Source organism: Phascolarctos cinereus, unplaced genomic scaffold (genome assembly GCF_003287225.1).
Source record: "Phascolarctos cinereus isolate Bilbo 61053 unplaced genomic scaffold, phaCin_HiC Scaffold_2;HRSCAF=192, whole genome shotgun sequence".
NCBI classification, from domain to species: domain Eukaryota; kingdom Metazoa; phylum Chordata; class Mammalia; order Diprotodontia; family Phascolarctidae; genus Phascolarctos; species Phascolarctos cinereus.
The window spans coordinates 303,671,512-303,685,708 of record NW_027555625.1 but is presented as its reverse complement, the minus strand read 5'-3'; the positions used below and the strand labels follow the sequence as shown (position 1 = coordinate 303,685,708).

Here is a 14,197-nt window from a genome sequence, read left to right as displayed (position 1 = left end):
AAATCTACTCATTTCCCATGACCTGCTCCTCCACTTCACTTCAGATACAGAGATGGAAATGCTTCTGATCTTACTATAACTCACATGTGTTCCACTTCCATGTCCATAAATTCCAAAATTCCTTTATCTCATCTCAACATATTATCATTCTGTTTTTCCCTGTGTCATATATCCTCTAACCTTGTTCTTCATCCTAACCATGATTTCCAATCCCTCTACCTCTTAGTTCTTTTCCAGGTTATCAGTTGATCTGACCATCCCCTTAACTACTGTCAGATATATCTTTTAACCTTTTTGACTAAACTCCTTGAAAAAAAATCTTCTGTGGTAGTTGATTCCACTTACACTCTTCTTAATCTTCTGCAACCTGGAGCTTCTCATCGGATAATTCAATTGAAGCTGCCCTTTCCACAGTTACCAATGATCTCCTAGTTGCCAGATCTAATGGATTTTTCTCAATTCTCATCCTTAATCTCTGAAGCATTTGACACTATTGATAACCTTCTCCTTCTAGACACTTTGCTCTCTAGATTTTGTGACACTGCTTTCTTCTGGTATTCCTCCTACCCCTCTGATTTCTGTCTTTCAGTCTCTTTTTAATTTTCATCCATGTCACAGCCACTATCTGTTGATATCCTCCAAGGCTCTGTCCTTGGTTCCCTTCTCTTTTCTGCTATACTCTCTCACTAGGAGAGCTCATTAATTCCTATGGATTCAAATGCTGTCTCTTGCAGATAATTCTTCAATCTAGAATGCATGGTACAGAGAAAATGCTTAATAAATGCTCTGTCTTTCTATCTAGCACCACATTCTATCCTGAGCTCTAGTCTTGAATCACCAATTGCCTTTTGGACATCTCGAATTAGATGTTCCATAAGAATCTCAAACTCATATGCCCAAAACAGAACTCATGATCTTTCCCCCAAATCCTCCCTTCTCCCCAACTTCCCTATTATCGTTAAGGGCACCATCATCTTCCCAGTCACCCCCTGACATACAGCACTAGTGCCATCTTGAATTTCTCATTAGAACAGTATCTGCTCGTCTAATATTATTTTCCCCTCACTCTGCATGTAACTAATATATACCTAATTATTTTCATGTTGTCTCCTCCATTAGAATATATATCCTTGATTTCAGGGACTATGTTTTTTATTTTCTTTGCATCTTCAGTGCTTAGCACAGGACCTGGTGCATACTAAGTGCTTAATAAATGGTTGTTGGCTAACTGACTGACTAGCTGAGTGTTCCACTATTTTGTAGAAGACCACTAGTTCCAGCCAGAAGCAAATGTTATATCATGATGGATACCCAGTGCATTTGGGAATCTGGAATCAGAGGTGACTCTGAGTAAAATACAGACATTCTTTGCTAATAAAAAGTCCTAATCAACTAAATGGTGAGTACGGATTCCTTCGTTGGCTTAAAACTAGTCCTTGATTAAGAGTTCTACTGAACTAATATCTAATGTAGTACTTAAATGGTTGGGAGTGACATAGTGTCTGTGTATTAGTGTCTGTGTATAATGTGTGCATTTGTATTTGTGTAGTATGTGTGCATGTGCAAGCATATGTTCATGAATACATGCATACATTAGCATTTGTGGGTGTGTGTGTATGTGCCGTCTATTGGGTGTTTGAGTATAAGGTTTATGTGTGCATACACAAATCAGAAATTGAATACTTTTTTATTTCTCTGTTGCTATCTTTGGGTTGTGTTTTCTTCCTAATGAGTGGGAGAAGAGAAAGGTTGCTTTCTAGCAATGGAAAATCACTCTGTAGGAGTAGAGAAGAGCTAGATTAATATTACATCAACAGGTCCATGTTGGTTTTTTAAAGAAAAAATTTTGTTGAAAGAAAAGAAAATTACTTCTATTAACTTAGAGACAGAAGAATTGTGTTCTGTTCCTAAGTGACCTTAAGCAACTCATTTTGCCTATCTGGACCTCATTTTTTTCCTCTGGAAAATGGGAATTATAATCTTTTCCCTGTAATCTCTAAAGCATGTTATGATATCCAGCAAAACATCATACAAAGAGCTTCCTGGCTATAAGGCCAAATGCAGATAAAAGGTTACAGTTAAAGAGGCTAGCTGAACAGATACCTTAGTCCTTTAGCCTAAGGCAAAAAAAGAAGGATTATATAGAATTTAATTTCCAAATTATTGTCCCTCCCAGACCTTGGCTCTTCCTTCTAAATATTTCAGACAAGATTTGTCCAGATGGTGAAACTAACTTTGATTAAAGCCAGTTCTCTTTTCTTTCCCTTTCTCCTCTCTCCTATTCTCTTATGCTCTCTCATGGACTTTTTTTCTCTTATTCATATTCCTTTCTTTCTTTCTTTTTTTAAAACATTACTATCTTCCATTCCCTTCCCCTCCTCTTATAGAATTTGTAACAATTAAGGAAGGTCAAGCAAAACAAATCAACACCCTGGCCATCTCTTTCCAGGTTCTTCTCTGTATTCTCTCTCATTCTAATGCTCTCTTCTCCCTATTCCTCTTTTCTCTTTCCTCCCTCATTTGTTTTGTACTCATTTCTCTTATCTTTTGTGAATTTTCATGTCTTTACTCTTTTCTCCTTTCTTTTTTTTTCTTTTCTCTCCTTTTTTTCTTTCTCTCAACCTCTGTGTCTGCTTTTTCTATCTTAATCTATACAATCTCTCTTTCCAACAATCAAAAGCTTTGGAATATTGTCATAGACCCATAGATTTTTTTTTACTTTCTTTTTTTAAAATTGATTTATTTTGAATTACCAGCAATCACTTCCATAAACTTCTGAGCTTCAAATTTTTCTCCCTCTCCCTCCCCACTTCCCTCCCCAAGACAATGTGCAATGTGATATAGGCTATACATATACATTCCTATTAAATATATTTTCACATTAGTGATGTTGTAAGTAAGAATTACCAATAGGAGGAACCACAGAAAGAGGAAAAACACAACAGAAGAAAAAAATAGCAAATATATGCTTTGATTGCATTCAAACTCCATAGTTCTTTCTTTGGATGGATAGCATTTTCCATCCATGAGGCCTTTGGAGATGTCTTAGATCCTTGTATGCTGAGAAGGGTTAAGTTTCAATATTAGTCATCGCACTATGGCTGTTATGTGTACAATTCTCTTGGTTCTGCTCACTTCACTCAGCATCAGACCATACAAGTCTTTCCAGGTTTTTCTGAAGTCAGCCTGTTCATCATTTCTTATAGCACAATAGTATTCCATTACATTCATATACCACAACTTGTTCAGCCATTCCCCAATTGATGGGCATCCTCTCAATTTCCAATTCTTTGCCACCACAAAAAGAGCTGCTATGAATATTTTTGTACATGTGGGTCCTTTTCCCATTTGTTTGATCTCTTTGGGATATAGCCCTAGAAGTGCTATTGCTGGATCAAAGGGTATGCACATTTTTGCCCTTTGGGCATAGTTCCAAATTGTTCTCCAAAATGGTTGGATCATTTCACAACTCCACCAACAATGCATTCATGCTCCAATTTTCCAACATCTTCTTCAACATTTATCATTTTCCTGTTTTGTCATGTTGGCCAATCTGATAGGTGTGATGTGGTTCCTCAGAGTTGTTTTGATTTACATTTCTCTAATCAATAATGATTTAGAGCATTTTTTCATATGACTATAGATGGCTTTAATTTCTTCATCTGAGAACTGTCTGTTCATATCCTTTGACCATTTATCAATTGGGGAATGGCTTGTATTCTTATAAATTTGTCTTAATTCTCTATATATTTTAGAAATGAGGCCTTATCAGAGAGACTGGTTGTAAAAATTCTTTCCCAATTTTCTACCTTCCTTCTAATCTTAGTTGCATTGGCTTTGTTTGTGCAAAAACTTTTCAATTTAATGTAATCAAAATTATCCATTTTGCTTTTCATAATGTTCTCTATCTCCTGTTTGGTCATGAATTCTTCTGTTCTCCATAGATCTGATAGGTAACCTATTCCTTGTTCTCCCAGTTTACTTATGTATTAGCCTTTATATCTAAGTCATGAGCCCATTTTGACTTTATTTTGGTATATGGTGTGAGATTTGGTCTATGCCTAGTTTCTGCCATACTCTTTTCCAGTTTTCCCAGCAGTTTTTTTCAAAGAGTGGGTTCTTATCCCAGAAGCTGGGGTCTTTGGGTTTATCAAATAATAGATTACTATAGTCATTGACTACTGTGTCTTGCATATTTAACCTATTCCACTGATCCACCACTCTATTTCTTTTATATACAATTTAAGATCTGGAATTGCTAGGCCACCTTCCCCTGCATTTCTTTTCATTAGTTCCTTTGATATTCTGGACCTTTTGTTTTTCCAAATGAATCTTGTTATTATTTTTTCTAACTCTATAAAATAATTTTTGGTAGTTTGATTGGTATGGCACTGAATAAGTAAATTAGCTTAGGTAGGATTGTCATTTTTAGTATATTAGCTTGGCCTACCCATGAGCAACTGATGTTTTTCCAATTATTTAGATCTGATTTTATTTGTGTGAAAAGTGTTTTGTAATTGTGTTCATAGAGTTCCTGGGTTTGTTTGGAGGTAGACTCCTAAATATTTTATAATGTCTACAGTAAGTTTAAATGGATTTCTCTTTCTATCTCTTGCTGTTGGGCTTTGTTGGTAATATATAGAAATGCTGATGATTTATTTGGGTTTATTTTATAGCCTGCAACTTTGCTAAAGTTGTTTATTATTTCAAGTAGTTTTTTACTTGATTCTCTAGGATTCTCTAAGTATATCATCATGTCATCTGCAAAGAGTGATAGCTTTGTTTCTTCTTTGCCTATTCTAATGCCTTCAATTTCTTTTTCTTCTCTTATTGCTAAAGCTAAGTTTCCAGTACAATATTGAATAACAGTGGTGATAATGGACATCCTTGTTTCACCCCATCTTATTGGAAATGCTTCTAGCTGTCCCCATTACATATAATGCTTGCTGAAGGTTTTAGGTAGATGCTATTTATTATTTTAAGGAAGACTCCATTTATACCTATGCTTTCTAGTGTTTTTAATAGGAATGGGTGTTGTATTTTATCAAAAGCTTTTTCTGCATCTATTGAGATGATCATGTGGTTTCTGTTGGTTTTGTTGATATGCTCAATTATGCTGATAGTTTTCCTAATATTGAACCAACCCTGCATTCCTGGTATAAATCCTACCTGGTCATAGTGTATTATTCTTGTGATAAGTTGCTGTAATCTATTTGCTAGTATTTTTTTAAAATTTTTGCATCTATATTCATTAGAGAAATTGGTCTATAATTTTCTTTCTCTGTTTTGACTCTTCCTGGTTTAGGTATCAGCACCATATTTGTATCATAAAAAGAATTTGGTAAGACTCCTTCTTCACCTATTTTCCCAAATAGTCTATATAGTATTGGAATTAATTGTTCTTTAAATGTTTGATAGAATTCATGTAAATCCATCTGGCCCTGGAGATTTTTTCCTAGGGAGTTCATCAATGGCTTGTTCAATTTCTTTTTCTGAGATGGGGTTATTTAAGTATTTTACTTCCTCTTCTGTTAATCTGGGCAATTTATATTTTTTGTAAATATGTATCCATTTCACTAAGATTGTCAAATTTATTGGCATACAGTTGGGCAAAATAGTTCCTAATTATTGTTTTAATTTCCTCTTCCTTGGTGGTGGATTCACCCTTTTCATTTTTGATACTGGTAATTTGGTTTTCTTCTTTCTTTTTTTTAATTAAATTAACCAAAGGTTTATCTATTTTATTGTTTTTTCATAAAACCAGCTCTTAGTTTTATTTATTAGTTCAATAGTTTTCTTAATTTCAATTTTATTAATTTCTCCTTTGGTTTTCAATATTTCTAATTTGGTGTTTAATTGAGGATTTTTAATTTGTTCTTTTTCTAGTTTTTTTAGTTGTATGCCCAATTCATTGATCTCCTCTTTTTCTATTTTATTCATGTAAGCATTTAGAGATATAAAACTTCCCCTAAGAACTGCTTTGCTGCATCCCATAAGTTTTGGTATGTTGTCTCATTATTGTCATTCTCTTGAATGAAGTTATTGATTGTTTCTATGATTTGTTGTTTGACCCAATCATTTTTTAGGATTAGATTATTTAGTTTCCAATTATTTTTTAGTCTATCTTTCCATGGCCCTTTATTACATATAATTTTTATTGCATCATGATCTGAAAAGGATGCATTTAATATTTCTGCCTTTCTGCATTGGATTGTGAGGTTTTTATGCCCTAGTACATGGTCAATTTTTGTGTATGTGCCATGTACCACGAGAAAAAAGTATATTCCTTTCTATCCCCATTCAATTTTCTCCAGAGGTCTATCATACCTAACTTTTCTAATATTCTATTCACCTCCTTAACTTCTTTCTTGTTTATTTTGTGGTTAGATTTATCTAGTTCAGAGAGGGGAGGTTGAGGTCCCCCACTAGTATAGTTTTGCTGTCTATTTCTTCCTGTAACTCCCTGAACTTCTCCTCTAAGAATTTGGATGCTATACCATTTGGTGCATATATGTTTAGTAATGATATTACTTCATTGTCTATGGTGCCTTTTAGCAGGATGTAGTTTCCTTCCTTATCTCTTTTGATAAGATCTATTTTTGCTTTGTCTGAGATCAGGATTGCTACCCCTGCTTTTTTTTACTTCAGCTGAAGCATAATATATTCTGCTCCAGCCTTTTACCTTTACCCTGTGTGTGTCACTCTTTTCAAATGTGTTTCCTGTAAACAACATATTGTAGGATTATGGTTTTTAATCCATTCTGCTATCCACTTCATTTTATGGGAGAGTTCATCCCATTCACATTCACAGTTATGATTACTATCTGTTTTTCTCTCCATCCTTTCCCCCCCTTTATGCTTTTCTTTCTCCTTTCTCCTTTTCCCTCCTCACTAGTGTTTTGCTTTTGACCACTGCCTCCTCAGTCCCTCCTCCCTTCTATTAGCCCCTTCCCTTTTCTTCCCCTTTACCCTTACTACTTCTTCCCTCCCTTCTATCCTCCCTCCCTTTTCTTTCCCCTTTTCCCTCCTACTGCCTATAGGGCAAGTTAGATTTCTATACCTAACTGATTATGTTATTCCCTTCTTGAGCCAAATCTGATGAGAGTAAGGTTCAAACAATGCTCATCTCCCTCCCTTCTTTCCCTCTGCTGTAATAGGTTTTTGTGCCTTTTCCTGTAATGTAATTTACCCTTGTCTGCTCCTCCTTTCCTTTTCTCTCAGTACATTTTCTTAGATCAGATTAATCCACTTACTTGGATCCATTTAACCCACTTGATTAGATTTTTTTTTATCATTACATCAAAGTCAACTTATATCCACCCCTTTATGTATACCCTTTAACATGGTGTAATAACAATACATTCTCAAGAGTTACAAGTGTCATCTTCCCTTGTAGGGATGTAAACAGTTTGCCCTTATTAACAACATGTTGCATTTTTCTGTCCCATTTACCTTTTTATGTCTCTCTTGAGTCTTGTATTTGAAGATCAAATTTTCTGTTGACCTCTCATTTTTTATCAGAAAGGTTTGGAAGTCCTCTATTTTGTTGAATATCCATCTCTTCCCTGGAAAAATCATGCTCATTTTCTCTGGGTAGTTGATCCTTGGGTGTAATCCAAGCTCCTTTGCCTTATAGAATTATATTCCATGCCCTATGGTCTTTTAATGTAGAAGCTGCAAGATCCTGTGTAATCCTGACTGTGGTTCCATGATATTTAAATTGTTTCTTTCTGGCTGCTTGCAGTATTTTCTCTTTGACTTGGTAATTTTGGAATTTGGCTACTATATTCCTTGGAGTTTCAATTTGGGAAGATTGGTAGATTCTTTCTATGGCTATTTTGCCCTCTGGTTCTAGGACCTCAGGGCAGTTTTCCTTTATGATTTCCTGAAAGATACTGTCCAGGTTCTTTTTTTCATCCTGATTTTCAGGTAGACCAATAATTTTTAAATTGTCTCTCCTGGATCGATTTTCCAGATCAGTTGTTTTACCAATGAGGTATTCTATGTTTTCTTCTATTTTTTCGTGCTTTTGTTTCTGTTTGACTGATTCTTGCTCTCTCATAGAGTCATTAGCTTCCATTTGCCCAATTCTAATTTTTAACAAATTGCTTTCTTCCATTAGATTTGTACCTCCTTCCCCATTTGGCCAATTGTATTTTTAGGTACTTGTTTTCTTCAGTGTACTTTTTTTTTTTCCATTTGGCCAATTGTATTTTTTAAGGACTTGTTTTCTACAGTTAATTTTTGTCCTTTTTCCAAGCTATTGACTCTCTCTTGCATACTTCATTTCTTTTCCATTTTTCTTCTACCTCTCTCATTTAACTTTTAAAATCCTTCTTGAGCTCTTCTAAGAAGGCTTTTTGGGCTTCAGACCAGTTTATATTCTCTTTTGAGGTTCCAGATGTGGGTTTGTTGACAATATTGTCCTCTTCAGAATTTCTGCCTTGATCTTCATTGTTCTTATAATATGAATCTATCTATACATTTCTTTTTGCTCATGGTGTTTGCTTATTTCCTGGCCTTTAAAGAGGCTGGGCTCTCCTGCGGGGGAGCAGACAGCAGTGATCCAAGCTTCTTGTGTTGGGAGCCTAGGGCCTGGTCACTGGCTTTGTGTGCTGAGGCTTCTGAGGTTGGCAGTTGGAGGCTGTAGGATTCTGGCAGCTTACCTAGTGTTGGGCTGGAATCAGCAATATTGGAACTCTAGGGGTAGGATTGGGTAGTCTGGCCCCTGGAGTTTGTTTGATTTTCCTTTCCTTTTGCTTCCTTCAGCTCCTTTCAGATGGACGTTGGAGGATGTTTATCTGCCTGAGGCTCCTTGGAGCACTTCACAGAGTTTTGCTGAGGCACTGGGAGACTGCTGTAGAATGCTGAGGCACCTGGTGGTTTTCTGAGCCGGTTTCTATCAGTTTCCCCACCCTCACTGAGGCATCTGGGGGTCCAGGTGTTGGTGTTTGCCTGCTTCACCACCTGGGTTTCAGGATCTCCTCCTGGTGTGCTAAAGTGGGGCTTTCTTTTGGCTTGCTGGGATGCCTCCTGTTCTGTACTGCTCCCCTTCCCCCAGGGCAAGAGAGGCCTTTCCTGTTAATCTCTCAAGCTACCTGGGCTATTTGGCTGCTGTACCCCATCTTTATTCTGGTTCAGCTGTTCCAGGGTTTTCCCTGGGGCAATATTTTCTGGGCTTTCAGAAGTTGGTAAGGTAGGATAAGAGTGGCTTACTTCTTACTCCACCATCTTGGCTCGCGGAAGCAGAAGTCCCACAGATTTTTTTTTTAAGGATTTTTAGTTCTACTAAGGATCTTATAATTGAGAATGTTGAATAAGGAATGTATTGGTTGAAAAAGACATTGGCATATATGGTTTTAAAACACAGAATATTTAATCTTGGAGGGTGGTTGAATTGTAAAACATTCAGAACTGGCATTCCAAGACTAGCATGGCTGTCACTCAGAGCTGCAAGACTCTCTAGCAGTCCACTTTTCATTGCGGCATCACCATTTCATGCTTGACTAGAAGGCCCCCTCACTTCCAGCATGAGGAATGGGAGATGTGAAAATGATTAATGAATCAAGGCTTCTCTTCTGACTCACCAAGAGTAGGAAATCTCGTGTTTCATCAAAGAGGTGTCCTCAGTGGGGACAGATCTATATGATGCAAAACATCCATTTTAGAAACACCTGGTTCTTGGATGGAATTTTCTGTTTTGTCATGGCTGAGATCAGAGCTGGGATAGGATTGGGGACTGTGATATCCTGAGAAAAGCATTGGAGTGGGGGAGGGGTCGAAAGACCTGGGTTCTAGTCCAGGTGTTGTCACTATTTATGTCACCCTTGGGCATGTCATTTCCCTTTTCTGGATTTCAGTTTCCAAATCTGTAAAATGAGATGGTGAGAGGGGTCCCTTACACACTGAAATCCTCTATTTTATAGCCTAACATTCAGTGTTCTAAATTCCCTACTAGCTCAAGTTCTATGTCCTAAGGTTCATTTAAGCTCTGACATTCTATGTTCTATAATTCAGCAGGCAAGGAAGACATAAGGGACAAATTTTGAGGTCATTGACAAAAGAAAATAACATCTCTTCTCTACCATCATCTCTACTGCCACCATCTTCCTCTGCCTCAAGTCTCAGGTGGTGATAGCAAGCATGAGAATGTATACTCATCATAGACTCACATACTCATCATTTCATCTTTGCTTAGTATCCTGGACCTAACATGATATCTGATGCATACCAAATCAATGCTTATTGTTTGACTGATGGAGCAACCACGATAGGGGCCCTTTCCCCTCTGGTTTTTCTGACATGATTCACTTGGAGATGAGCTGCTTTAAAAATTAGTGATATCTAAAGTCACTTTCCTACAAAAATGACAAAGTGAAAATTCCCTTCTCAGTGAGGAGAAGTAGAAGGTGTCTTTCAACTGTTCATTCTTTTCAGTGTATAGTGACTGTCTCCACCTTTGCTGTTGAGGGGCAATTCTGCCCCTTAGATTCAGGAACAGAGGCTATGTGACCTTGGGCACTTTGGCAGAATGTTAGGCAATTGGTTTATCCTTCTTGAAAAGCTTCTGCCCTGTGTAACTTTCCTTTCAGTTTATGAGATCCTCAAATTCTGATCCCTGTTTATTTGTGGTGACAAAGGACTGATGTCCTACTATTGTTGGCAGAGAGCAGATTGACTGACTCATAGATTGTCAAATCTAAGAGGGATAATTTATTTTAGTTAATAGGAAGAAAGAGAGACCCAGGGAGATTGAGTAATTTTCCAAAATCACACAGCAAGTTAGGGCTAAGGCTGGGATTAGAAATCAGGTCTGCTGATTCCACACCTAGAGAACTGCTCCTCATTCCACAATGCTTCATCAACTGCCTTTATTCTCAGGAGGGGATGTGGTGATCAGCTTACACTCTACTGGATGATGTGAAAGCTCATTTTCTCTTAAATCTCTCAATCTTAAGATTTAGGGCCAGGAGGGAACTTAGAAATCATTGTAGCCCAACCTGTCTATCCTTCAAATGTGGAAATGGACACAACTCAGGAAAAGGACTTTATACAGGTAGTAAGTATGATTTAAATCTGGGTCTTCTGGCTCTGAAACCACTTACTACATGGCAGATGTCTCTTTTACTTGTTATTGCCCCCTTCTCTTGTGCCTACACCCCACCCTTGAAAATATGGAAATATCTGGCTGGTTTAAGTCCAGCTTAGAAGGAATTGAAAAGAACAGTAGCAGGGAGAAACAGATGGGAAGGGGGAGAGGGGGAGCCTTTGATCATGTCCAGAATCTCTTATGTAGCTTCAAAGCACCAATATTTTTTCTGGATTTCTATCAGCAGAGACTCCTTTGTTAAGTCTTAGTACAGTCCTTCCCCATAAAATCCCTTCCTATGGTTTCCAATATAGCCCCAAATTCCCAGACTGGACTAGGCCTTGAGAAATAATTTAGTCTACACTCTATCCTCCAAGTGCAACCACTCCTTAGAAGAGAGGGAGGAAGTAGGGGTGGAGAAGAGAGGGCAGTGGTTCAAGAGTTAGAAAACTTAGGTTCAAATCTTCCCTCTAACTCTTACTACCTATGTGACCTTAGGGGAGTCCCAATTTCCCTGTGCCTCGGTTTCTTCATCTTTAAAATGAGAGGGTTGGATTGGATGACATATGATGCCTCTTCTAGTTCTAGAGCTATGATCCTATAGTCAGCAGGCTTTCCTTTAGTGAATCTTCTTCTATCTCGAGGCAGCTTCCTGACCCCTATTCATGTTTTCACATGTTCTGATGGTGAGACCACAAGTGCTTTTGTAAAGACAGAGCAATTTTTTAAAATTAAGAATATGTCAGCATTTCACCGTTTGATGAATGAATGAATGAATGAATTTGTGAGTTCATTAATAGAGATACTTCCTCTACTAGTATAGCTCATAACCTACCAATGCCCTTTGATACTGTAAGAGTCATGTCCATATCCTCCTAAATCCTCCCAACACACTGAAAGCTTTCCACTGTTTCTTTTCATGTGTCCTGGATATTAGTGGAAAAATCAGGCTGTGCTTTTACATTTAAGAATCTCTCACTCTCAAAATGTGCCTAATAAGCCTATCTCTTCTTCCAGTCATTTTTTATCATTGATGATTGATATCTCTTTTTTTTAAGTTTTATTGTCACCATTTGTTTTTATACTACTCATTTCCTCTTAAATTTCACTTCTCACTGCACTTGTTCCTGTCAGAGAGAGAAACTTTTAAGCAAAACCAATCCATGAAGCAACCACTATTTGTAGCTTACAGTGTTTCATTTCTATAGCCTCCCATCCACTGCTGAGAGGAAAGCTCTTTGTACCATTATTTGACAATGGCCTTCTCTTTTCTTATCATCTATAAGTCATCCCTGGGAATATACTGCTGCTTGCCAGTGAAACCTACCATCTATCTTTCCAGTGCCCTTTGGCTCACTTGAAATTTTGGTTCTTCTAAGACTATGGTATTCCATGATTCAAAACTAAAATATCCCAGGAGAGTTTAATGAGTAACTCAAAATTAAATCAATATTTACCCTGATGCTCAGTGACTTTAGTATTAAGATGGGCACAGGGAAGGATGGCAAAAGCTTTTTTCATGGAGGCGTATGTAGACAAGAAAGCCTTGAGCTCTGCTTTTTTTGAGGAGAGGGTGTCATCTATTAAGACCCTCATGTCATCTCATTGATTTAGAGCTAGAAAAGACTTTAGAGACCACTTAATCCAACTGCTTACTTTACAAATGAGGCATTTGAGGCCCAGAGAGAGGAAGTGACCTGCCCTAGGTTACACAGGTAACAGAACCATGGGGGGGGGAAGGGAAGAGAGAGAGAGAGAGAGAGAGAGAGAGAGAGAGAGAGAGAGAGAGAGAGAGAGAGAGAGAGAGAGAGAGAGAGAGAGAGAGAGAGTTTTCCCAAAGGCCAAAAGTATGATACAGGAATCAGCCCTGGCCTAGGGACTCTCTGTCTATGTTTCTGTCTCCCCTTCTTTTCCCTCTCTCTCCTCTCATTTCCCTCTCCTCCTCCTCCTCTTTCTTCTTCTTCTTCTTCTTCTTCTTCTTCTTCTTCTTCTTCTTCTTCTTCTTCTTCTTCTTCTTCTTCTTCTTCTTCTTCTCTCTGTCTTTCTTTGTCTCTTCTCTCTGTCTCTGTCTCTCTCTCTCTCTCCCCTCCCTTCCTCCCTCCCTCCCCTACCGGGAAGGAATCCCTGATCACAACCAAAGGGAAATTCCCTGAAATCTCTAGGGAGGCAAGGTGGAGATCATAGATGTGATGAAGGCCTATCTTCTCTATATATGTTTGACACTTCCCAAAGTCTTTTCCCTATCCCAGTTTTTTTTTCCCCCAGAAGAGAGTCTAAAACAAGGGTGGGGAACTGCAGCCTCAAGACCATATATGGCCCTCTAGGTCCTCAAGTGCAGCCTTTTGACTGAATCCAAACTTCAGAGAAAAAATCCCCATAATAAAAGGATTTGTTTGTAAAACTTGGACTCAGTCAAAAGGCCACACCCAAGGACCTAGAAGGGCACATGTGTCCTCAAGGCTGCAGGGTCCCCAACCCTGGTTTAGAACCATGTGTGCCAATAACAGCCACATTATGCGATGACTAATATTGTTAAACTGAACCCTTCTCAGCATTACAAGGATCTAAGACATCTCCAGAGGCCTCGGGATGGAAAATGCTGTCTGCATCCAAAGAAAGAACTATGGAAGTTGAATTGCTCTCACTTATTTTTACCTTATGTTGAGTTTTGTTTCATCTTTCGGATGGTTCCTCCTATTGGTTTTAATTTTTACTTACAACTTCACTAATGTGAAAATATGTTTAATAGGAATGTAAATGTAAAGCCTATATCAGATTGTGCACCGTCTTGGGGAGGGTGGGGAGGAGGAAGGGGGAGAAAAATTTTCAACTCAAAAGCATATGGAAGTGATTGTTGATAAATCAATAAATTAATAAAATTTTTAAAAAAAGAACCACGTGTGCCTTCTCTGACAGTCAGAAAAAAGTCTTCTTTCTAAGTTCTCAGACCAACACTGCTCTTCACGCAACACTGAGTCACCATCTTTTCCACCAATGAAGAGAGTCCTATACAAATGATCCAGACTTGAACTCCACATATACAAAAATATTTATAACAACTCTTTTTGCTGTGGCAAAGAACTGGAAACTAAGGGTGTGCTCATAAAT

At 37.8% G+C, this 14,197-nt stretch overlaps 1 long non-coding RNA gene across 2 annotated transcripts in view; it reads left to right on the top strand.

Moving 5' to 3' along the window:
- The window catches only part of LOC110211339 (uncharacterized), a 33,258-nt gene extending 19,357 nt beyond the window's left edge, over positions 1 to 13,901 (top strand). For both annotated transcript variants that reach the window (XR_002325364.2, XR_013484775.1), the window contains 2 exons: positions 1,264 to 1,399; positions 13,642 to 13,901. This is a non-coding gene — a long non-coding RNA (uncharacterized LOC110211339). The remainder of the gene's footprint in view (positions 1 to 1,263; positions 1,400 to 13,641) is intronic.
- The last annotated feature ends 296 nt before the right edge of the window (positions 13,902 to 14,197 follow it).